Source organism: Thunnus maccoyii, chromosome 21 (assembly GCF_910596095.1).
Source record: "Thunnus maccoyii chromosome 21, fThuMac1.1, whole genome shotgun sequence".
Lineage (NCBI taxonomy): Eukaryota > Metazoa > Chordata > Actinopteri > Scombriformes > Scombridae > Thunnus > Thunnus maccoyii.
Window position 1 is genome coordinate 19,129,686 of NC_056553.1, and position 26,120 is coordinate 19,155,805.

At 39.5% G+C, this 26,120-nt stretch overlaps 1 protein-coding gene across 5 annotated transcripts in view; it reads right to left on the minus strand.

The window, feature by feature from the left end:
* Positions 1–26,120, minus strand: part of ntng1a (netrin g1a) — a 104,883-nt gene that overhangs the window by 58,412 nt on the left and 20,351 nt on the right. The gene's annotated exons all lie outside the window — the stretch shown is intronic.

The following is a 26,120-nucleotide window of genomic DNA, read 5'->3' on the forward strand; positions in this document are numbered from 1 at the left end:
CAAGCTCCAATTTATCAGGACAAGATAATCCACTATTTGATTAGGTGAGAGATGTCACCCTGTGCGTGTGTGCATGTGTGTGTATATGTGGGAGTGAGTGTGGTGATGTGGTGAGGAAACATGGAAAGGAGCAGACCGTCTGATGTAAGACAGTCTAATGAAGCAGTGAGGCAGAGATCGAGTAAGTTAGAGGGAGAAACAGCTCCATTCGACTAATAAGCTTTGCAAGTTTTTCCTCGTCCTCCAAGGCAAGGTGACAATGAAACAGGGCTCTGTCAGGCCTTCTGACTGTTGGAGGGCCCCATTAATATCCTGTCTGGACCATCCCCTACAGGTTTCTCCCAGCACTGGACAGCGGTTGCTGGGAAGAGACGGAAGGAAAAAGAAGGCAGGCTGGCAGTGGAAAATTCCACTCAGGTTTTAGTATACCATCTCATGGTGGGAGGTTAGGTGTGCCATTAACTACAGCATCTGGTGCACCGTGTACCCACAGACAGATGTGTAATAACTCATACGCGACAGTTATGCCTGCTTAGCGGGTGTGGAGTGTCTAAAAAACGCACTTGGCATGCAGGATGGCTCTCGGTGTTGTGGCTTGTTGGATATGTGCATTCGAGCTGCAACTACTGAGGGAGACCTAAAACTGTTAAAATCAGAAGGAGAGAGAAAACCGCATGCTTTAATGATTATAATTACAAAATATATAATAATAACGACAACACAAAAATATACAGTATTTACACTGTTCCATACTAACTGAACTACAGAAGAAGTACAATTGAAGAGCTTTACTGAAGAGCATTTGGTCATCAGCACTTTCCCTTTAAAAGTGGTGCCATTCAAATTTGAATTTCTATTGCATGTTGTTTAAGACAGTTGTATTTTGATTAGATCTTTACCTTCAGATCAGGTTTTCAATTATGCGATACTTTTACATTTTCTTCTTGCCCTCAGACAATTCGTCTTTGCGACTGAAATTTTTGCTTCATTGTCACTTATAAACAGTGCTGGAAGAGGTACTCAGATCCTTAAGTATAAGTGGATATACCTCAATGTTAAAAATACTCCGGTCTTCCATTCAAAATCGTATTAAGTAAAGGGACAGAAGTATCATAAGCTAAATTTACATTATGTTTCTAAAGTAATAACACTGAAAATGAAGCAGAATTGTGCCTGTGTTTGTTGTATTTCTATTATATAAGATATAATAGAAATATTAATTACTGATGTGTGAACATGTAAGCAGAATTTCAGTGTTGTAGTTAGTCAAAGTGGGGCTGATTTACTTTATAACTACTTTATATACACCGTTGGACAGGTTCGTCTTTAAGAATTCTTAATATTTTATATGTCCAAAGGTTCTGTATATAAAATATTATTCTGCAAAGTAACTAGGAACTGAAGCTGAAAGATAAATGTTGTTGAGTAAACAGTATTTTACTCTAGAATGTAGTGGAGTGTAAGTATAACATAACAGAAATACAGTTCTTGAGTAAAAGGACAATTACATGCTACATTTTATGAATGCATTTATGCCACCATTAGCCCATACAGTAGTATTCCAGTGTGAGTTTGATCCGGACTGCCAAAAGCCAAAACCTCTGTTTGGAAAACTAAAGCTACAGTGAAGCCTCTACTGTACCTCTGGACTGAAGATTGAGAATAAGCAAGCAGTTCTTAGAGTGTCTTTGTACAAGTGAATGTATCATGTCTGAGGTCAAACTTTTTGTTCTTTTCTGTCTAAATCAGGCAGATCCAATGATCAGCTATTACTGTAACACCTCCCCCCCATCCTCACCAGCACATCTCTGTAATCAGACAAAGATGTATCCCTATCGATCCCCGCAGCCGAGCAGCTGAAAATCTGCTGCGTGTAGCACCTGGCAACCTCGGCCAGTCGTCCAGCGCTCCCCCGAACACACAGGTTAAAAACCTTTCATTACTGTCTCCTCCGCTTCTCGCCTTGCGACAAAATACCGCCTTTATGAAGATCAATAACCTCAATGGTCAGCCCGGAGAAGAGAAAGGAGATAAAATGCTGAGTATAAGGCCTCGTGAAAATCAATGGCAGATTTCTGTGTTTTACTGTAGGGCACCACTGAGGGCTCTGTTAGCCGATTAATGGTTTGGCACACATTAAAATAATTGACAGTGCCGGCACGGCAACGCAGCATTTCTGTAATTACAAAAGATGTTTCTATTAATCTCAGTGTGATGATAAGTGGCCAAGATGGGGGACAGCCATCACAGATTACAAAGCCAGCACCGAGGTTGCTGGAGCGGAAAGGTCACGCTAAATTGGCGCTAATAGAGATGCCGTCAAGCCACCCAAAACACACCGGCTTAATCCGATTATTAGCATTGTGATGCAGTGAGACAGTGGGAGTGTGTGTGTACAGGTGCATTGTTGTATAGCAGCATGTACGTGCTTGTGTGCGGGTGTAGTATGTGTTTCACAAATTATCATGAAGCTGCTCTAAATTCCTCTGGCGTTGTCCCCATTACTGTCAAACTGTTCAGGCTAATTTTACCAACCAACTAGAGTAATAAAAATCAACAATGCAGCAACACAGAGGATAATAAATTAGACTAATTCCATTCAGCTGCACTTCACAGACCAGCGTTATTTTTAGTGTCTAGGTCATGGAGAAATGTTTTTCTCCTGCTTTGCCAACCAAGGCTTTTAAACATGTTACAGAACAATTTGCCTGATGCACTCACGGTCTTCATATCACTTGTCTGAAGCAATTTACCTCACAGACATTTGCAAATCAAGATATCATTTCAGTTCTGACATCTTTCGCTGTGTCTCTATAACTGCAACAGTTAAATGAACAACGATCAATCTATCATCTAAACAACTAGAGTTCTTAAGTTAAAAATATGCTTCTGTGCTGCACCTTTAACAGGAAAAGGCATACAAGCTTTATCCTCTGAAAAATTCTTCATACTTTTATGCAAATTCTCACATTTTTTATGATTTATTACTTGACTTGAATATGTGAATATCTACTGGTCATTCCTGGAAAACATAGACGACTGCATATCACAGGTGTTTTCTCATTGTAGCACTATACACAAGAGGAAAAGAGGGGTATCATCTTACAGGCTTCAACCCTTACCCTGACAAAGTACCCTAAAGAGCAAACCTTTATTTGAAAAGTTGCTCTGACCAAGGGGGTAGGGAATATTTTATGCCATTTTCCTCATTGGCCGAGGTCACAGTTGGGATCCATTAAAAGTAGATATGGGTATATATATACAAAAGAGGTGTAGAGCAGATAAGTAACTGAGGTTTTGACCGTGTCCGGGTTTAAAATAAGATATGAGCGTGGTGGCTGACAGCCTTGGCCCGGCTACACCGTATCCGCTGATGGAGGATGGGACTTGGGGGAATATAAATTTACCAACTGCTGACAAGCCATCTAGATAGATGGGCTCCCACCAATCAAATCAATCCGTTTGTGTGACAGATGTCTTGGACTTGTAACCCAGATAGCAAATTGAGTCTATCCTCCATCAATTCCTCCTTGTACCCTTTCCTCTTCTCTCTTTCTTTCTCCTCTTTACTTTTCCAATAACAGTTTTAATTTCAAAAGTGATTAGTGTGCACACTGCTTTAAACAAGTAACTTTATAACCTTTTTTTTTAAAAAAGCAAAAAATGTATAATTCTCAATGGACTGACACAGTGAGTCACAGGCAATATTTGTTGAAGCTTTAGCTATTTTATAGCTGCTATATTTATTAGCTATTTCTTATCACTGAACAGACCTAACCTTGCAGAAAATGTTGGATCAGGACTTACTGTATAGTGCATTTCAGATAAAAGAGCACCGACATCAAGATTCAGACTGCCACAGCACTTAAATCAATACAGGCCCTTTTCACAGTTTGACCACTCTCTAACTTTTTAAATCTGTAAAAATAAAACAAGAGGCAATCAAATTCATTGAATTAATGTTGTCTAAGTTAAGCTTTTCCTGTAGTGTCTCCAACTTTCATGTAGCTGAGCTTCAGTGCCTGTCACAAAAGGAAATAGGAAGGAAATGCAATGTTTTTTTTATTATTACCGATACAATATAACTGCTGTGTGCATATCCTGGATCAAACACTTTCAAAAAAGTAATGATTAATGAGCCTCTGCACCCATCTCTGACTCTCTGTATTCACCTTCAACATTATCAGATTTACCTTAACAATAAGACACAGTTAAATAAATCAAAACACACACATGCAATGCTGCCTATGCTGTCACTAAAAAACAAGATAGAGACTAAACATAGATGGAGAGTGATCAGAGGAGTTTGTCACTAAACACATAGATACCAAAGCCCAGGAACTCCTAATGAGAGCAACAATTTGCTTTTTTTACAAATTATTAGAACATTGATCTAAATCAAATGATACAACATGACACTGTTATAGATAGAATATCTGATGGATTACTTTACTTCACAGAGGGATTGCTTTGTGGAAGAGTTCCTTCCAGTAAAATATGTAAAAACAGGTAATAGCAATACCAGTATGAGACTGTCATATGAGATGATATCATACCTAAATATCTCTAATATCTGGTATCTCTAATACCAGGTTCTTATTGGTTTAAGTGTAATAATACCATCCATCCATCCATCCATCCATCCTCTGTTCTTTCCAAGGTCAGAGGACTAGATCCTTTCCCAGCATGCATTGGACAAAACGTACAATCTATCCTGGACAGGTCAGCTGTCTCTTACAGGGCTAACCATAATATACCATCATATCAAAATTGATTTGACAATAAACGTAACTTATCGGTGAGTAAAAACTGCTACACGCAGCACATTTAAAGTTCAACTTCAGATTGGCATGAATCCACAAAGCAAGTAAATGTATAACTAATGTAAAATCTATGCTGAAATTCTATTATAACTTTGTACGTGTGTGGCCATTTTATTGCATCAACAGTGGAGGATTTCTTGCCTTCTGCCCAGAAATGCACAGTCTCTCCCTTCTTAAATCTACCCATTTCTCTTCCATATTTTTTATATGTACCTCTCTTTCCCCAGCAAGGTGTGTGTGCATGTGAGTAAGATGGGGGGTGGGGGTTAAAGCTATCCCTGCTGCATTAATGAGACCTTGTGTTCCACGATAGATTTCTTCACCCCGACCCAGGGGCTTGATTGAAGCAGCGCTCTCTCAATTTCCAAACCTCTCTCTCTCTCTCTCTCTCTCTCTCTCTGTCTCTCTCTCTCCAGTCATGCCAACACCTTTACTGGATCCCCTCTCCCATGGTGATGGGTGGTGCAGACAGAAAGAGGGGCTTAACCTGGACGTGGAATGAATATTGGATGCCAGTGTGACAGATTACAGTGGTAATAGACACCCAGGCCAAATCCTCACAAGGATTACAATCATATTTTCAAATGGCTCAGGGTCGGCCGGAGGTCACTCACATACACACACATACACATACACACACACACACGCATACACACACACACACACACCAGGTTCTGCTTGCCGATTGTGTCTTAGATCAGGCATGGTTTTAGCATATATTTTCATATATTTCAATATAGCATTTTGACATAAGTAGTTACTTTTACAATAACCTTAAGGTCAACAAAGTCAAAGCACAGGGCATGAATTGATATTGATGAATTGGCTAAAGATGGTTTAGAGACTTTAAAACACACATTCCCTTACACTAGCATCATGGTGTACTGCAACATGTGTCATCGGTATAAAATTAGTTGACAACAATTTTGATGATTAATTGTTTAAGTGATTTATCAAGCAAAAAGCCAGTTTCGTTCCAACTTTTGACATATGAGGATTTGTTGCTTTTGTCTTTTATATTTGTCTTTGGCTTTTTGGGCTGTTGGTTGGACAAAACTAAGTAAATGTACTGAGAAAAAAATAATAAGGACGTTTGAGTTGAAGCCATACAATCAGTTCCAGCATGACATTTGTTGCACCCTCACACAAACACACAAATACACAAAGAGTACTGGTGCACCACCAACCCTCAACAGCTTGAAGTGAACCGTAGAACGACATCTTAAAGGGTACAACAGATGAAATATGCCGTTTTGTGGCACCAGTGGGGGAAATCCAATACTGATCTAAGGCAGCAAGCTGCACTGTTCAACCACCTTAAGCACCACAGTGTTGGCTGTCCAGTCGACTGAGGGGAGGTTATGAGGCGAGACGATGTGTAAATGTCCTCATGTTGCGTTCATCACTATCAGTGGCGGCGATTTAGGAGATTCATGAGCCTTAAAACAATAGCGAGAAAGCCTTCAGCACGTACCGTCCACACATTCAGAGGCTATAAAAAACAATTTTATATTCCATTATCTTTTATATGGCATTGCAAACCCCACCGGGTGCCACTGCGATATGGTTTGGAGGACAGGCTGATATCCCCTGCTTAAGAGATGGTATATTTGTAAGAGCAAGGCATATACACCCATCAAGAGCCACAGCCAGGGCTTGTTTAATGGCTGTAAGTATACCTCTAACACAGGCAGTAAACTTGACAGGTTAATGGTACAGTACACGGCTTTGGCACAGTTAAGTATAGTTGAGGAACCTTATTCATACAAAGTGTCCAGATCACCACATACTTATAATGCAAGCAAGTGTTCTCTTAGGGAAAATAAGACATTTTGGCACTTGAAAGGACCTCATGATCAAAAAAGGAGTGAAAAGGTAAATGATGTTGAATGATGATGACAATTTATTAATTTAATTTAAAATAACTTGTTTGTGTAAAGTGTTGAAAGGTATGAAACCTGTCCAATAAGACAGTTAGTTCCAAACTTAGCTTTTCAGTTTTGGCTTGTTTCTGTCTAAAAATTTAGACCCATGGTTCCCAACCATTTTTGTCAGATATGCTCCCATAGCCCTGTCAGATGAACTCAAGTACCCCTTCATGAAATGTGTTCATTTGAATCGATTTTAAACTTATATAAAAGTGGATATTGTTGTTATCATTTTTTCATACAACTGAACTGTCAATGTTTCATTGGTTTGGTCAAATTCACATTTGTACTACTTTCACTAAGCTGGACATAATTTCAACCATTTATGCATTACTTGTATCTTTTTCACCACTTGTCTAATACTTCAACTGTTTAGCCATTACTTTTAGCTAACTGTTTAGACTTCTAAGCTCACTTGCTAACTAGTTTTCATGTACTCTCAGTAGACAGTCAACATTTAGTGTTCAGGTGTTACAGCTAAGTCAATACAGTATATGGATTTTTTAAAATCATAATTTCTATTTTAGTTTCAAATAATAAAACATTTTTTAGATGACCAAAGCACTGCCAAATCAGCACTAATCAGGGATGGATCACTGTTATTTTCCATCATTTTCCACCAGTGTCATTCATCTTTTATTAAGATGGCATTTCCACAGTGAGCCAATAAACCAAGGCATTATCGATCTACAGGCTGCTGAAATGGTAGATCTCTCAATCAAACTGTCCTGTCAGATAACATGAAGACTTTGGACATTTTCACTATACATTAAGACTTGAAAACAAGGCTAGCCTGTAGCTATGATCACCCCTTATCTTTCAGCTGAGAAATCCCCCAGGAGTTGACATTGTGAAGCCGAGGCTACATCACACTCTCACTACCGCTCCATCCCCCATTGCCATTTCTTTCCCTCTCACCATCTCTCCATCCACTGGGATTTTTAATGGTATAATAATGCTACATATCCTGTATAGAAGCCCTCCAGAGAGACATGGATCACTGTCACCTTGACCAAGCTAAGAGGCTAACCCCAGCACAGGGAGCTGCCCTGGCTTCTTCCCCATGGATACAAACCCCCACCTTGCCTGCAACAATAAGGCTACCTCACAAATTAGTGTTAGTTGATTTGCTGTGCTGCCAGTAGCAAAATACTCTAAAACACAAAAGAATATTTGAGCATGTATTTCAAGTATTGCTGGTATGGCAAAGTGTAGGATTAACCATGATTAGTCTTAGTAAATTCAATTTTTGACAGCCACTATGTACTACAAAGTACTGTCATCTTCAAGTCATATCTGGCCACTGCAACATACATGGTGTGATAAAAAATATACAACAATACAATGTTAAAAATTAACTGCTTCTGCTTCACAGGTAGCAATTCTAGATAAGATCAAACCATCCTTTAGTCCTGATTACTTTGTTGTAACTTCTGCAATATACTGTATGCAAATACATCTGGAACTGTAAATACAATCATAAGCAATAAAATATAGAAAGAATAGAATAAAGTAATAGGAGCAATAGAATAGAACATAAACAATGGTGAAATAATTCCTCCAACTCATCATAATATAAAATATGGGGAATAAATTCATTACCAATGTTTGATATAAACAATGGTTGCTAATTATTTATTGTACAGGGCCACTATTTTTTAAATTTAAATCCACACATTTTTCAGCCTTTATTCGCCAAAGGAAGTTTCAGTCAGAGGAAAGTTTTTTATCTATTAGCAGTGCTAGCGGTTGGTCTGTTGGGTCAGTCCACCACTTTAGTCCAGACTGAAATACCTCCGCAACTCTTGGATGAATTGTCAAGAAATTTAGTACGAATGTTAATGGTCACCAGAGGATGAATCCTACTGATGTTGGTAATCCCCTGACTTTTCCACTAGTGACACCATGAGGTTTATTATATTATATTACAATATTTGGACAACTATTGGATGGATTGCCATGAAATTTGGTAGACTGTCAACTTCCCCCTTAAGGATGAATTGTAATATTTTTGGTGATCCTTTAACTTTTCATTTAGCACCATCATCAGATTTAAATTTCAATTTGTCCAATACTTTGGTTCATGATGAAATACCTGCAAAATGATTCTCATCATCCTCAGCTGTTCTTTGTGTTTAGTGCTAATTAAAGAATCTTAGCATGCAATCACATTAAACTAAGAGGTTAACATGGTAACATACCTGCTAAACATCACTATGTTGTAAGTATTGTGAGCATGTTAGCAGCATGTTAGCGGAACAGCCTCACAGAGTCAGCTGTAAACTAATTTGTGTTAATTCCAGAAACGCCCTGTCCACCCTCACAGTTACGCTCACCAGACCTCTTTATATCAGCAGGTTTGAAACTTCAGCTTGGATAAAGATACTCTGAGGTTCCTGATGTGGAAAAGTGAAAGAAAGGACCAGGTTTCTATGGATGGGTTTAGTGACTAAGAAAAATGTGGCCTATTGAATGTTTTCCTTTAACTGAAATTTGATTCTGACCTTCAGCTCAAGGAGATATATTCTGTTTGGACAGATGTCAGCGTTTTTCAGGTTCTGGTTTAAGGAAAAGAGAAAAAATACACTTTTTAGTTTAAGAATGAGCAGTGAATATAAATGCTGAACAAAGTTTAAAAATTGCTTCTCATTGGGCTTCCTACCATTGAGGAATAAGCAGAGCAGCGTAGTGTCCATCACACAATTTGTGCTCTGAAAGCTCTTACAGTCGTAAGTGCCATCACATTTCACTCCCAGCAAAGCCTTTTCAATCAAGTTCCCGTCATCAAGCTTCACCCCTCATTAGTGGTTCTACAGACCGCCGTGAGTACATGGAGAATCTATTCCTGTTAATGAGCGCTTCTGTGACTCGGTCAGCAGCGGCCAGAGCAGGGGGTAAATTTAGCACCTTATAATCATCTCAAAGGGGTCTCAGGGATTATGTGACGGAGCTCAGGGTGCAGATGGGGGTGTGAGATGTCAAAAAAATCCAATCAGTCATCATCTTCCGGATTCACAAGTTTTCTATTTTCTTTACCCTGGCCTTTAGGGTATCTTTTTATTTATTTTTTAAAAGTCTGAGCTTTTAAGAGATGATTAAAATCAATAGTGTGGTAAAGCTCTGCATTCCCAGTGTGGATATTTAACTGTGCAGCGCGTAGTTGGGATTCAGCTCCAGGCCTCTCTGTCAGATCACTGAAGGTCTATTTAGTCATTCTACAGGGAGACTTTCTTCTTTTTCTTTTCCCTTTATTCTTCTTTCTCTGTCTCCTTCCTTCCCCTCCATTTTTTTTACCACTGAATCTGAGAAAATGATTGGCAGATGACTCCTGGGAAAAAGAGCTCAGGCCTTTTCCTCTCTCCGAGCTCAGAGGATCACAACACTCAAACACACTGACAGGCAAAGTGGCCTCGTGCGGACGTGTGCACACGCACACAAATTCATTTTAAAAGGCAAGTCACACAGAACACTGAAGAAAAATAAGGACACACACACACACAGGAATCGACTTGACACCATTGTTATGATCCTTGACAGCTTAGTATATTTACAAAAATGTCTGTGAAGATTCTCAGTCATCCAGGTCATGGTTATCCAAGGAGGGTTGAATCGAGTGCAACAGTTGCCCTCGATTCAACCCTCTTGGGATTTACAAAAATGAATGAGACTCCTAAACCTGGTTGGGGAATTGACTTTCTGGACATAATTTTCTAGGATTTTACATGAAACAAGCGTAATAACCTGGTATTATTAGCAGTAGCAATGACAAAAAACTTTATGTCCCCTTGCACTCACCACTTTAAACTTTTGTCAAAGGATTATTATCAAAAAAACATGTGACAACCAAGGAAGACCCATGATAAATACCCTCTTAAGTTTCAAACTATAGAAAACGCTTGCAAACATTCACCAACACAAAGCCAGCTATCAAAATCCTATAAATAACAAATCCCATTCTGAAATATGTAATTCTCCGTCATCATACATCAGTAAAGCGAGTTAAAGGAACTCTTCAGTCCCATCAGCAACAATGGTACAACACAAGAGGATACTCTTGATGCATCGTTTCTCTGAAAAAAACATTGCACTCCTCATCTTCATCACTCGTCAAGCTGAAAATAGGTAGTAAGTCCGTAAAATAAAACTAAAGTAAGATTCTAATAGCGTGCAGCCAGCAACAATGAAACACAAGTGGATCCACTTGATTCCACGACAATAACTTCAAGCTTCCACCATCATCGTAATCACAACCCTCAAAAGGGAGTCAAGGGTGCTCTGCCAGCTGATTGTCTCTGAGCTCTTGATGAGCCGCCATTATAAAAGATGAGAGAGAAGCAGTGGTGGTGGTTGGGTTGTGGGCGAGGGGGGTGGGAGGGTGGGGGGGGGGTAAAAAAAAAAAAAAATACAGAAACGGAAATCAAAAACTTTAACAGGGCCAGAGGGAAATACTACACTAATCAACTCCACTCTGCTGAAATTATAGATGAATTAAGCACTCTGTTAGTGATTAATTAAACCAAGAGATTCAAATTAATGAGACCACACAGAGCAATGTGCGTGTATGTATGTATGTGTGTGTGTGCATGAAGTGGGGTGGCCTGTAAAATTTCCTGTGTACATTTCTGGCACCAAACACAGCAGAAGCACACAGAAGTACATGCAGGTTTCAGGCTGCAACCCACTTTAAAGAGGGATTAGATGCAGTGCTTGATCTTGTGATTGCTGCACACATGCCTGTGCTCATTAAACAGTCAACAGATAGGCTTAAAATAGCTGAAATAAAGGGACACCTGCAAATGTTCTCGGACTTGAGGGAGGGGAAACCACTGTGGCTTCATAAACCTACCTTTGTTTACACCCCGACGATAATGACATGTCAAACTACTGTGCTGTAAAGTAAGATTTCATATCTATAAGTAAATATTTAATGTTCATAGTTTGCCTATATGAAGCAAAGGGTTCACTCCTGCAGCAACGGCAGCAGGTTTTCATGTGTTGCGTGTATTTTTAAGATATAATGGGGTTGTATGATCATGCAGGCTGCTGCTAATGAGGAGGAAGATTTATCATTTTATGTATTCCATGTTTTAAATCTGCATACAGTATGCATGTTAGGGATGTAACACAAAGCTGCTATCTGTATCTGTATGTGTTTATTTCACAAACAATGTCTGTATTCATATCTGTATTTGGATTCATACAGGACGTAGGGGCATACACTAGAAGTTGTCCGAAATTGTTAAGACTGCTTATTTTCTGTGTTACATTGTTTTCTGTTATCATTTATACTCCCATTAACATATACAGTATGCATGTTTAAGTTTAACATAGTGCTACAATATTTAGCACAATATTTAAACTATGTACCTAAATTAATTAAATAAATTATCATTATTTGTATTTTAACACCATCTAAAATAAAAAAATAAAAAAAGAAAAGCGCAAGTAGAACATAAACTTGGTTTGAAATGTCTGTGATTAAAAAAAAAAAAAAAAAAAAGACAGAAAGCTATTGACAAAAATCTGACAAGCTTTCTTGGTCATCCTGCACGCACTTTTGAGACGATCCCTAACTTCAGCTCATCAGTTACTTGTCTACTGCCAAGTTGTGCAAGAATCCAGGCTTCAATATGGGATCATGGAGTAAAACTACCACATATGAACACCCTGAACTGCCGAACAAATCTGGTGAAAACTGCCGAAAAGTTATTACTGAATGCCTTAAAGTCTATAAATGAACAGAAAAAACAAACTAACAAATACAAAAATCCCAACACATTACTGCAAATATTTGAATGTTGATTGTATTTGTTCAGAGTACATTATCATCTCATATCTGAATTGCATATTCATATTCATCTGTTCTATGCATCTGTAGAACACAGAATATAGATATTTAACATGGCTGACAAAAGATCATAAAGCGAAAAATGAAGGATGATTTAGTAAAGATTCTATTGACATAGTTTTCAATTTCTTTCTTTGTGCTTCTTTATCTGCGGTACAAGCAAACGAGCCGTTTTGCTGTTTCATATGAGCAGCTTCGTTGCTAATGAGCTCCGGCTCTGATTGGCAGCCTCACAGGAGAAGAGTCACAGCAAGTTAGAGCTGATTGTCAAGACAGCAGACTCGTCTCAAAGCTACTACTGTAGACACTTGAAGAAAATCAGAATGGCTTATTCAAGTGTGTTTTTAATAGTCGGTGTCTCTGGGGAAACTGCGTGAACACATGATTTGGTTTTTCACTATTTTGCAGCTCAAAATACTAAAATCTATAGAAGCATTAAGAGCTGCCACATTCAACGATATTCTGCTTTTTAAAGTTAGCTGTCCTGGGAATGTGCTATCACCACAGCACCCAGACCTTTTATCAGCTTTTAATATAGCATGATCCAGGACATAGAATACAGTAATATCCCCTGGATTTACCTTTCCTTTTTTTTTTTTTAGAGATGTATGAGGTAGGTTTTTGTAGTCTGGGTTTGGAAAATGAAAGAGAACAGTGCTGACTGCAGGTTCCCATGTCCTATTTTGGTACTTGACTATTTATGAACTCCTACAGAGATATGTGCTTTCGAAACTAAATTTGTGCAAGCGCAGTAGGATTTCACCTTACATTTCAAATTCTAAGCTTTGCTCATTAAGGAAGATGCTAGAAAATCTTGCTGCCAAACTTTTGGTTTTTAATTATAAATATTGTAAAAAAAAAAACACTTTTTCTGATCTTTAAACATGACTACTGGATGAACAGCAGTACACATGTATCTTGAAAGAAAAAGGGAGCTCGGGCCTCATTTATCAACCTTACATGTGCTTATTTCTACACACTGAATCCATTTAATCAATTTCTTCTTGTGCTTTAGCATCTACAAGCCTCCACTGGTACACAGGTGTAATCACAGGTAAATTCTTAAATTACAGACACACAATCCTCAACTCTACTCACAATCATGTAAGCATGAGTAATAAACTGTCAATTATTACCGATTTTATCTGGAAAACAAGGAACACAAAAGCAAATTGATGTCTCTATTTCATCTATTGTCTCTCTCGTACTGCATCACTGAGCACCTGTGGCTCAATATAAGAGATTCAGAGGAACTGTTAATGACTTTTAATTGTAATCAATCTGCATTAATAAAGAACTGTTACTATTCTGTTTCATTCATTTTTATTGATTTAACTTAGACAGATATATTTTGCTGTGCTGAAACTGTGAAAAGTGCAACAACTAAAGAGCTACTTTGTAATTTATGAATTACACTGAAGTGGTACTGTGTGCATCAGTCTGTTGGTTTTCATTCAGGGAAATAAAACACCAAGGTTGTTTGATTCGAGCTCTTACAGGCTCACTCTTTTACCACTCAAGGTGCTTTTTCCATTTATTCTTACCCTTGGCTTCCTGTTCTGCTATTCTGTACCACCCCCACGTCCAATCACCCCGACCCAAGGCTAGACTTTTTTGCTTGTGACTGACAACAATAACGATACATAGTGAAACTAGGGTGCTTGTGTTTTCAGCCCCAACAATGTCTCAAACTCCTTTCCGCTAAGCAGAAAAAGATCTCTCACTCCTGTAACGTGCCTCTCCCCGTCTCCCCTCTACCACCTCCTTCCTTTACTTTTCCTCTCTGAAAGTTGATTTCATCTGACGTGACAGGGTTGTGAAAGCCATAGGCGGAGGTGTTACAAATGCTCTGTCACCACGCTAAACATGGCAGGAAGCGAACGCCTCGACAGCTCTCGGATGCAACTTGGGAAATCGGCGACGATGCTCTGCCTCACCGCCGCCTGTTTGACTTCAGCCTTTATCTCTCATTTCAACTACACCGGCAAAGTGCTCTGTGCCTACCCCGTTCAGCTGGCCTAGTTTTGATGCTGGCGAGGGAGAACTCGCTGGCAGGCAAGCGGTGGCAAGGAACAGGGAGAGGCAAGGCGAGCGGTGGATGCCGAAGGGAAAAATTCCAGGTTCAAATGATGCATACGAAAAGTAAACACAGTTCACTATTTGGTTAAACAGGCCTTTTGTATGTATGTTTGAGTAAAACACTAAAACACCATAAACAAACAAGACACATTATCGGAAGAACTGTGGAGCGGAAAGCAAATAACAGCAGCTTTTTATGCTGCAACAGGGATCGACAATGTCAATACCACTCAAACTGGCGTTTCATTTCAACGTAAATAAGGTGTCACTGAAGCGGTGGTGGAAAAAATAAAGTTAATGCATATCACTGCAGAGTATCAAACTTCCACCTTTCCTCTGACTCAACAGTATCAGCAGAAAGGAGGTCTGGCTGTAATTCAGCCTTCCTTATAGATCTTATCTCTGTGGCATTATCAGACCACTGCCCGGATTTGAAAAATATACGTGTGTGTGTGTGGGTGTGTGTGTGTGTGTGTGTGTAAATTTGCTCTGGTCTGTGTGTTTGCAGATCACTTGTAATTCAAAATTCTGGTTAGGGCCATGTTTTAGTTTCAGGTTAAGGATTACATGATGCACTGCTGTATAAACAAAGAAAGTTGGTGCTGGGTATGAGGGTCTGTGTAGGACTGATTTCAGACTTTAAAAAAGGTATCCTGTGTAGTTTTTGACTATTAGAAGCGCTTTGGACCAATGTTATTAGGGTGGGTTTGTTTGTATCTCAGTTGGTGGTGGTAACATACCAAGAACTGTAGGAGTTCTGCAAACAAAAGCAGAAGAGGAAGAGAAGACCGCTGGCAACCAAACATGGTAAGTGTTCATATTATCCTTTATACATGACATCATCTAACAAAATGGTATATTTTGAAAGGGAGGGGCTCATCTGCTGTCTGTGATCTGAAACAGAGTTAAACCTATTTTTCACTTTACCAGAGAAAATGTCCAAAGGTATATTGATAGTTCTTTCCACATACTTTTGTGTACATTTGATTTGGGGCTGTTGCAACATTTGGTACAACAGGTGTTAAATTCTGTTTCAGACACATTAACTACATTACTTCCTGTGTGTCAGCAAATGTTCCCCAGGTTTCTCAGGTGTTGAGACCAGCAAGTGTAGATTATTGAATCACTCTTGTCTTTTAGCAATTACTGATACAAAATAGCTAAATGGACATTAATTGACAATTCATTGAAAATGTTGAGTTGTAATATTACTTTAATCTACCAAATTATGCCTGAGCACATGAGGCTCACAGACTCTCTCTCTCTCTCTCTCTCTCTCACACACACACACACACACACACACACACACATTGTAAGCTGTCTCGTTTCACTGACTCTACTCTGTGTGTGTCTGCCTACAGTTCCAGACTGAAACCCTTGGAGAGAGTCTGTTGGCGGCGAGACACAACAGTCTTGCCAAACCTCCTCCCAGTTTTAACTTCTTAATGGGAATATGGCAGTCAATCTACCTGAATTAATAGACCTCCTAAATATCAATAGAGCCCTGAAAACAAGCTGTGGAGCTGTGTGGAAATTTAACATAATTGAAAATTGTGAGTGTCATTTGTCATTTTACCCAGACAGTTGGTGCCACTGCCATGAGTGGTCAAGTGGTTCTCTTAATGTTTAAATATTGTCTTTAAATAAGCTCTAATCATAGATTTGATCATGCTCTGGGTCTGGCCAATTGCTTTTATTGTTCAATTATTTTGTTGTGTTCAAGCGCTGGCAAAAAGGTCAGAAATCTAATATTTCCAAGTTGGGTACATGACGATGGTGATTTCGCCTAACAACAAAACCCTTAACCCTTAGTAAACAAACACACCATTATGGAAACTGAAGCTTAACAAGCTGAGGAATTGTTGAACTAATGTTTGCACCCTGAAACCTGAATAGAGGATGGAGATCTTTAGGTTGATGTGCTGTATCGTGTGTACTGACCTTGGGTCTGAGCTCTGTGAAAGAGCATAAATGGGCTCTTAAGCAGCCATGTTCATGTGGGAGGAATAAAGACTACTCTTTACAGATGTCGCATGTTCAAATTAGCATCAAGTCCTTGAAGTCCTCTGTAAAACATGCTCTGCACATTGTTTGTGGCATATGAACACAAAGGTCACCTCAGGCGCAATAAGCCTATTATAAAAGGATGAGAAAAGTCAATACTAAGCAGAGTCATTTGTAGAGAGTTATAACATTGGCATAAAGCTTTATCTACCATTGTAGCTGCACTGGAACAAATGGTAACTATGATGGACAAAGTGTTGCTTATTTGCCTCCAATCACATTTCCAGGATGATCCAGGGAGCTGGACCAGAATTACAAATCCTGCTTCTCTATCCATTAGCCTTTGTAGCCCAATTAAGTCAGAAAAAACATCTAATTAAGTCTAAACGCTTATGATTTATGAATACAGTTGTAAATATACCACCACAGACATACACAATACAATGCTGTAAAAATTCTTTCAGATTATCAGCAGATAATTAGTTACTTCTTCAGGACATACTGGTTTCTCACTTCTCTCCTTCACTTTGACTTGTAGTGTCGAAACAGGTCAGAGAGACGACCCGATTGGATTCTGAAGGCTTAGCTCTCCAGCAAGGGGTGGCGTGTTGTTCAGCGAGGTAACAAAAGGTTCTGTGCTTGTGCTCAGGAGGAATTCAGATGTGAGGGAAGAAAGGCAGATAAAAGATGGGAAAGAGCAATGTAGAGGCTGAGAGGGGGAAGCTTCAGAGTACGTGATGTTGTGTATACAGTATACACAACATCACACACTCTGAAGCTGTAGGTGTACAGCTGCGCATGTGTGTATATGGCAGCCTTTATTTAGATATGCATGTGTGAAGCTGGATATGTAAGTGTGGTAGATGCACTGACAGTCTGCTGAAAGTTTGCTGAAATAGAAATACAGCTACTTTTATAAACATGCTGGATATGTTATTAAAAGTAAATGTGTGTATAAAATGAACTTTAGAAAAGAAAGCATTGCATATACTGTATTTCCTACACAATACAACAAGGATGACAAAAGAATATGAACAGCTTGCTTTATGAGAAGACAAAAATCTTAAAGATTCCTTGTGCAAAAACAGAAACCAAGCACAAATCAGATCTTCCAATTGACAAGTTAGCAATTAAGAATAGACAAAATTCATGCCAGTTAGTATGCAGTTAAGTTCACTTCAGTCAACACAAGGTTTTCAAGGGATTGGCCCAATCATCATTTACCTATAATTTATGAGAACATAAAAGTAAAAATGATGCATATGTTCCACCTGCATGATTCATGTTTTGGGTAACTGTTTGGATCAGTTCATGTATGTATTAAAATTAGACACAGAAGAGACAGAGAGAAAGAGATGGGAAAGAGAGAGAAATAAACAAGTCCTGGTGTGTTTACCTCAACCTGAATCTCCTCACAGCAGGATCTTTCTACCAGGGGAGGAGGAAGGGTGTGATCAGCAGCCAGACTGGATCTCAATAATTCAGGCTGGTCTGCTCTTCACCTCAGCCTGCTTCACACAACACAGCTCACTTGCAAATGCCAAGCTTTGGCTCCTGTACTGCACCATCACCAGACAAGGTGATGTACTGTACATTTATTTAGCCTTCACTCGCACCCCTGTGCACATCAACGGTCAAAGTTACAGATCATGGCCGTTGCAACAAGTCAAATACTGTAGTCAATACTGACCTGGTTGGGGGGTAATCGGAAGGGTGAGTGATTACAAGTTGGCATGCCTCAGCCCTCCAAGCTCTGTCAGCCGATTAAATATTATTGTTTGTTGCTTTCAGAACATTAGCTGATTACTCCACAGGCTCCACTTACGCTGTTTTTTATGGCCTACAATGAGCCTAAATCATTGCCATAATGCTGGTGTGATTTAACATAATGATTGTTTTGCTATTTTACATGCAGCTGAGGTTTGATCCTTCCCCGCGAGTATATAGATGCTGAACAGACCTTGGTATGATAGTCTGCACCTAGCTGACATCTCAACTTTATGGGTTTTTAAAGACCGGAAATGGAAGATTCTTCTTCAAAGCAAAGCTTCAATTCAGATATTGTAGATTAATCCTTTATTTTTTAGCAAATAAAAGTCAAGTTTCAGGTTTCAGATGTGGACTTTTCTTCAAGATGTCTCTAAAGCAGCAGTCGAGAAAAAAATGTCTTTGCTATCTTATGGCATCAAACATCACTGGATTAGTTGGTAAACATGAACATGCTGTGCACAGTTAGCTGACTTCTGGTTACTAAAGCTCAAACTGTTTTCAAATAGTTACCCCTCGCTGTTATTTATGGCCACCAATGAGCAATCATGTCATACTGTGAAAACTTTGTGCCCTATTGGACTTGGTCACCATATGCATGTCACTGTGTTGTCAGCAACTCACTGGGTGTGTTTCAGAATGAGATTGAAGGCTTTATAGTTTCTAAAATGAACTGGATAAATTCAGATATAGCAGCGGGCAGTTTGTACCGCATGCACAACAAACGCGATCAATTGCTTTGAGTATCTATCGGACAAATCCAAACTGAAATATTCAAAACTTCAATAATTGCAGCAGCAAACTGCAGCAAATGTCAAATCAAACTGGCTGTCAATTCTCAGCAACACGAACAAAACTTGCTCTATGTCTGGTTGCGTTCCCTGAGGGTGTATTTTTCCTTTTTCAGAAGAGGAAAAACAAAGACCATTGTGAGAATATCCACTTGCTAATTTGAAAAGCAAACTAAACAGTGAACACGGCTGACTTGATGACAGCTGTCAGTGTGACAAGAAGAATTATCAGGTGGGATTTAAATTGTTATGCTGGAGGCAGCCAGGCGGTGTCCAGAAGGGATTTGAAAAGACAAGGTTTGGGAGGAGGGGGGGTGTTCAGCGGCTGTCACTCAAACATACATCATATTTCTACCAGGCCTTTATGTAAAAGTTTCTGTGCTGAATATTCATAAGGTAGAACTTGAAACGGCCCCCCAAAAAGTAAAAAAAAACACAAAATACACCGCAAGCAATTATATAACAAGGTAAACACTGGTTCAGTGTACAGTAGCAGAGAACACGGCAAGTTTTTAATTTTCATATCTACTATAATTGCTTCAGGGAGCAGCCATGGTGGTTAGAGAATAACAACTGAGTGGCTTTAAACTTGACACAGTAAGTACAAGGGTAACGACGGGAGTCCTGGCCCTAAAGCAATAATATTTTTGTTAGATAAGAAGGTACCTGTCTAGCACATAATTAACAAAGACTTGTTTTTAGGTGCAAGGAGGGGCTAGCTATTCTGTTGCTCAGATGGTTAGCACCATGTGCTGACAGGTAGCAGCTTTCAATACGGTAAATGGCTGCATTTTATATAGCACTTTCATCCAAAGTGCTTTACAGTGGGTTTTTTGCTGCTCACTCACCCATTCACACACACACACTGGCACACCAACAGCAGCAAGCTACCATGCAAGGTGCTGGTGCAACCATCGGGACCAATGTGGGGTTCAGTATCTTGCCGAAGGACACGCTGATATGCGGATCGGAGGAGTCGGGAATCCAACGCTAAACATGAACAATCAAATATGTCAAGAAAAGAATAACGTCCATGTTGTTACAGAAAGTCCAAAATACCTGAAAAGAACACTTTTCATATCAATAGTTGTGAAGCAATTTATTTGAACTTTCATAGCCTAAGTAAGTATTTAACAGGGCTTGAAGGAGCTGAAGCAATCAAATGATCAGCTGCAGAAATGCACCAAAGTGTGAGCACCATATGTGTTTGTGATCTCAGGATGTGCTTCTTCAACCACAGATGCTCGTCTACAGAGGTCAGACAGCAGTTGTATCTAAGGAAAACTCAACTTCTACCAGAGGAGTTGAATTTTCACATTAGTCATCTCACTCCTAATATTCATGTTATCATACACAAGTAGCAACAATACACCAAAGACTGATATTTACAGAAATTTTAAGTTTGTTGCAAGCTGTCATTTCAACATCTGTTAATTGCCACACTGACTCTGCATAAACTGTATCTCTAATAACTTAGCTGGTGACTGATCAATGCAGCAGTTGGTGTAGAGCTTACAGTAATACACAGGAGAAAGTGTCCATAAGACAGACACAGTTAAGTTTCCTAAGTTAAAAAACAGTCAAATCCATTAATGATGCAAAAGCAGACACAAAGAAATCAGATAATTTGGTAACAGTGCCACATTGCCTGTTAGCCAACCAGCCTCTCTCCACAATTAGGCTACTCCTTTTCTTCAGATACATCATATGACTAATGACCATTAATAAGGAAGAGCCTCAAACAACCAAATTCACTTATAAAATTAGATCATTTTGAATAAATCTGTGGTTGCACACCTGGAGAAGCTGTAAAACCATTTGCATGACACTGTGTGGTCACTGACCCTTTGTCCAACAATATAAGACACTAAATTACCACTATGGGATTCAATTATCTCAGTTCTGCACTCTTAAAACAAGCTAAAAAGGCAGCCTAGCAAGGGTAAGCACTGTTGAAGCAAAAGCCTGCGAGCCATATGCCTGCCTCCGCCTACACTTCCCAGCAGGCACTGCCCTCTTGTTGCAGACCTGTTTGCTGACTGCTGCCAACATTTCACTGGCAGGACTCTTCTGCAAGGCTTGCATCCAGTCAGCACAACAGTCTAACACCTTTACTTCAAGAGCTACTCTCTCTTTATTTCACTATGCACTGATCTGCAATAACACAGTAGATTAAACAGCATCTCTCACGTAATCTTTGTGCTGCTATAATAATATAAAGCACTTGAGATTAAAGTGCTTACATAATCAGAAACAATTAGAACAGCCACTACACGCTAATATTCCTAATCACCATGCGAAACTGTCCTTCATGAACAATGCTTTAACAACCTTACAATTTCCAGCCCTTGAAGGATTTAACTTTTCCCCCCTCGCTCTCAAGTGCTTTGCCATTGATAATCTATTTCAAATAGGTTCTCACATTGAGCATGTACACCATATAAAGTCAATACATCGCTCTGCAAGAATTGTTACTTTAGAAATAGAGCAGCCCTACAACTTCCAACAAAGACGATTCAGAGGTGAAATCCAGTAGGCTGGCACAGCGAGCGGCTTACCCTGTGTTCTTATCTCTTGGCAGAGCAAAGCTGAGTCGCTTAGTGCCACATGGCACCCGGATACACAGCGAGACACAGTCACACACACCAACACACATATAGACACACGTTGGCTTCTATGATCTATTCCACAAAAGTACCTCTGCAGGTTCAAAAGAGTCAATAGCAATGAAGCAAGAACACCAGCCAGGTTTCTCTCCTTAATATTATCAACACCGCAGGGAAAACTGGGAATATCGCAGTTTGCTCTTGGTTTTGTAATCTGACCTAAATCTGGTAGTGTTTCCTCTTGTAAACTAATAGATACACTACAGGAAATAACTCTTTTTTAAATGAATTAACTTCAAATTATGGTGGCAGTCCATATAGGAGAGGTGCAGGCTGGTGACTGGTTTGAATTCCAAAAAAGATGCCAAAAAATGAGTGAGTTTAAAATGAATGGGTAAAAACTCTTTTTTCCATCAATAGCTGTAGTGTGGAGTAGATGAGCTCTTGAGCAAAGCAGAAGCTAAGTGGCACACAGAGGAACTGATTGAAATGGGCTGCTTCCACACCAGGTGAACACCAAATATCAAACTAAAAAAATAAATTACAATGTTTAGCAAATTGATGGACGATGGCTACATATGGTTTAAAAGTAGTTTGAGTTAAGTAACATTAATACTCACAGCTTTTTAGGCATTTTGAATAGGTAGGCTAATGTAGTAACTGCTTAGTAATTAAGAAAACTAAGAGTCTACAGACATGCTAGTGGCTCTGCCAGACTGTACTTAAGCTCAAAGCAGTGTGGTCCCAAATGCTAACATCAGCATGCTAACATGCTCACAATGACAATGATAACATGTTGATGCTAAACAGGTTAAGTGTTTAGCATTTCACCATCTTAGTTTAATGAGTTAGTATGCTAACACTTACTAATTAGCACTAAACACGAAGTACAGCTGAGTCTGATGGAAACGTCATTAGTTTTGTGTGTATTTAACCAAAGTATTAGACAAATTGAAATTTTGACCTGATGATAGCGCTAGATGAAAAAGTTTCAGTACTTACAATTTATCCTGTGAGGGACAGGAATGTCTGTACTAAATTTCATGGTAATCCATCCCATATTAGTTGAGGTGTTTCACTCAAAACTACAAATGACCACTTCATGATGGTGCTAGAGAAAAAGTCACACGTTAATACCAAAGTTAATAGCATACACTGTCTAGCATGGCTGAAAATTATCCCAAGTATGGACACTAAAGCAGAGACATGATCAGTTCCATGGATGAATTAATTTAAAGAAAAAATTCGAAATGTTGTTATTGTATTAACTGAAGCCTCAGTAGAAACACCGGTTTCACCTTCCATAGTAGCTAGAAGTCTCCCTATCAGTCAGACAGACAGCTGAGAGGTAGCGGCAGGGCTGAATAGGTTCCGGCCTCAATTGCACACCAGAGGGAGTATTTAGAGGAGGAAGGGGGAGTACATTAGAGAAGCTAATTAGGATTATTAGCAGGACATACTTTATTCTGCTGGGACTAAAATAAATTGCTCAGTTGTTGCGGAGCAAAATTGAAAATGAGTGCAGAATTACTGACAGCGAAAGTGCACTTGCACTTTTTTTCAAAGCCAGAATGTGTTGTGAGATGTAGTGTGGCTACAAACCCTACCTCAAGGGGATTCAGTGACACTAGTGATGTCATGTGCGATTCAAAGTGACTGTCATGAAGTCTAGTCAGCAGCTCAAACACGAAATACCATGCATGTTTAACAGCTCCATCATTTCGTCATCATTGCATAACTTTAAATCATACTGTAGGAGTTGATGGCTCAAGAACTATGTTGTCATGTCCCGTCCTTGTTTCTCTTGCTTTGCATTGTTTGAAGACAGTTTTCTGCAACGTGGTTTCATAACAGAGGATCACCGCACTACTGCTGCAGCCAACAAAATAGTTTTTTCTTTTTGTAAAGGAATAGTTCGATATTTAAGGAAATACCACTCCGTCCACTTAATATGAAGCTACTGCCAGCAGCCGGTTAGGTTAGCTTAGCATAAAGACTGGAGTTTTGTCACCATAAGGTTGCCAGGCAACTAGCAAAGATTCCAGGAAGTCAGTGCACCCCGCCACAAAACAGTGCAGCACATAACCACCCATAAAACCACAAATTGTCATTTTTATACTTATGTGCAATTAAACAAATCAGATAAAAAATGTTAATTAGTGAGCTTTAGGGGGTGGTAGTAGGCACATCTTTTATAATCTTTGACAGAGCAAGGCTAATGGTTTTTCCAGTCTGTATGCTAAACTAAGCTAAACAAACCGCTGGCTATAGCTTACTATTAGGAGGACAGATAATGAGAGTGCTATAAATCCTCTCATCTAATTCTCATCAATAAAGTGAAAAAGTGCAATATGTCGAGAACCTGCTTTAATAAAAGAATAAATAAATTATATGCTAGTGTCCTTTAGCTTAGGCAGTTGATAACAAGAGACAATGAGACATTTCCACAGTCTAACTTGGCATAAGGGGAATATTAAGAATTCTCAACAAGAAACAACAATGGAGACAAAATCAGACACATCACCATACACAGCATCTAATGTTGGCATACATGCAGTCACAAATTTGCAGTCACATTTCAAAACCAAGTCACGAAAGGAAAATGAGAAACTCCACATGTGCTGATAGATGAAATCTGACGACGCCACGTTCCAAACGGTGGGCCAGAAAGAAAAGCATCAAACATATAAAACTCAGATATTCATTTTAATCGACAACTGATCTGTCATAATCTGCTTCTCAGTGTTTCTCCCGTATTCTCTAAAACAGTAAGGGTGATGGCAAGCCAGCAAGCCAGCTAATAATACGAGTAGAAGAAAGCCCTTGATGAGATCCAAGGGAATTCAGGCGAGGAGCGGGTAGCAGACTCATATCAAACGCCAACGCTCCCTGCCACAGTGTCTGCAGCTTGGCGTATCGCCCTCGTGTTTACGGTGGGGGAATAGTCTGAAGCAATGCTGAATGTCGTTGAAAGAGAGCCTTCAACGTGACAACAATGTGTGTCCCAGAGTAACAGCTAATGCCTGGCACCTCTAACTAAATCATTTCATTTAGAGCCTCTGATGTGCAGACAGAGGGGATGTAAAATGCATTTCCACACCAAGCCTCTCAATTGCTCGCTGTCCTTACGAACATAATGAACAGATTACCGTTTGCACCCTTGTCACATTACAGTTTGCATCCTTGTCACATCATGCTTCTCTGACAAGTGCCTGGCACCTTGTGGGAGATGTTTTCAATGTATGTCCTCTCATTCCATAGTAAGGTCTGGGAGAAAAAAAGGACTGAAAACTAGTTTAGCAGCCACAGGAAATAAAACAACTTGCTAATTAAGGGAGCAATGGACTGAGGCAGACAGTATTGCCTGAGTGGATGGTTTGGGAGATGGAGAGGTTGAAATGCCAAGTGTCTATATCCCAGCACCCTTAGGCCAACGTCCTGCAGACACTGCAAGTCTGCACCCAATTTACCAATTACTCTCTCTGTCCTGACTCCGGTTAATAAAATGCTAACCATCTCAATATCCGTGACGGCACTTTGCTAACTACCTCCCCTCTAGTTAAATTCAGCTTCTCTTCTCCTTTTCTCGCTCACAGAAAGAGACTGTAACTCTTGCCTTGGCTTAATCAGGAGGATTGCTTATTAAGGAAAAGCTCTCGGGTACTTCCTAAATTGGGGAGAGGACAATCTCGCCAGTGCGATAACTGCAAATTTATGTCAGAATTAGGTGTAAATAGCTGCACTGGTTATTCCCCTTCTTTAATTAAGCAAGCATATGTTCCAGGCCTTCATCTTGTGTGCTGACCGGTCCAGTTCCCTCTGCGGGGCAGATGCTAGCTTACAAAGCAACTCAGCCATGTGTGGGATAGTGCACAGAGGAGCCATTTCAGCGCTCTCCCGAAAGTTCAAATGGCTAAAAATCTCAGTGACAGCTCTCATGTTTCTGTAGTTTTTGGAATATATCTCCCTGTATAGGTTTGATAATAGTTTCTAGCAGAAATGTCACTTCATTCTGCTTGTTTTGTTGTGTTCTTTTTTGAACAAGTAATCTGGTCTGTTTGCAACTATCAATGAGTAGTCAACAAAATGATACATGGCAGCAAATTTCAAATTACTTCTCCCTGTCAGATCTAGCTGAGTGCACAGGAAAATGAAAATGTTCTTACGCAGTGCTATATCCCTTTAAAAAAAAAGAGCCGATTCTTTACTTTGAAGACAATTCCATCTGTGGCCTCTCATCTCCCAGAGTTCTATTTTTGATGCTCCAGAAAAGG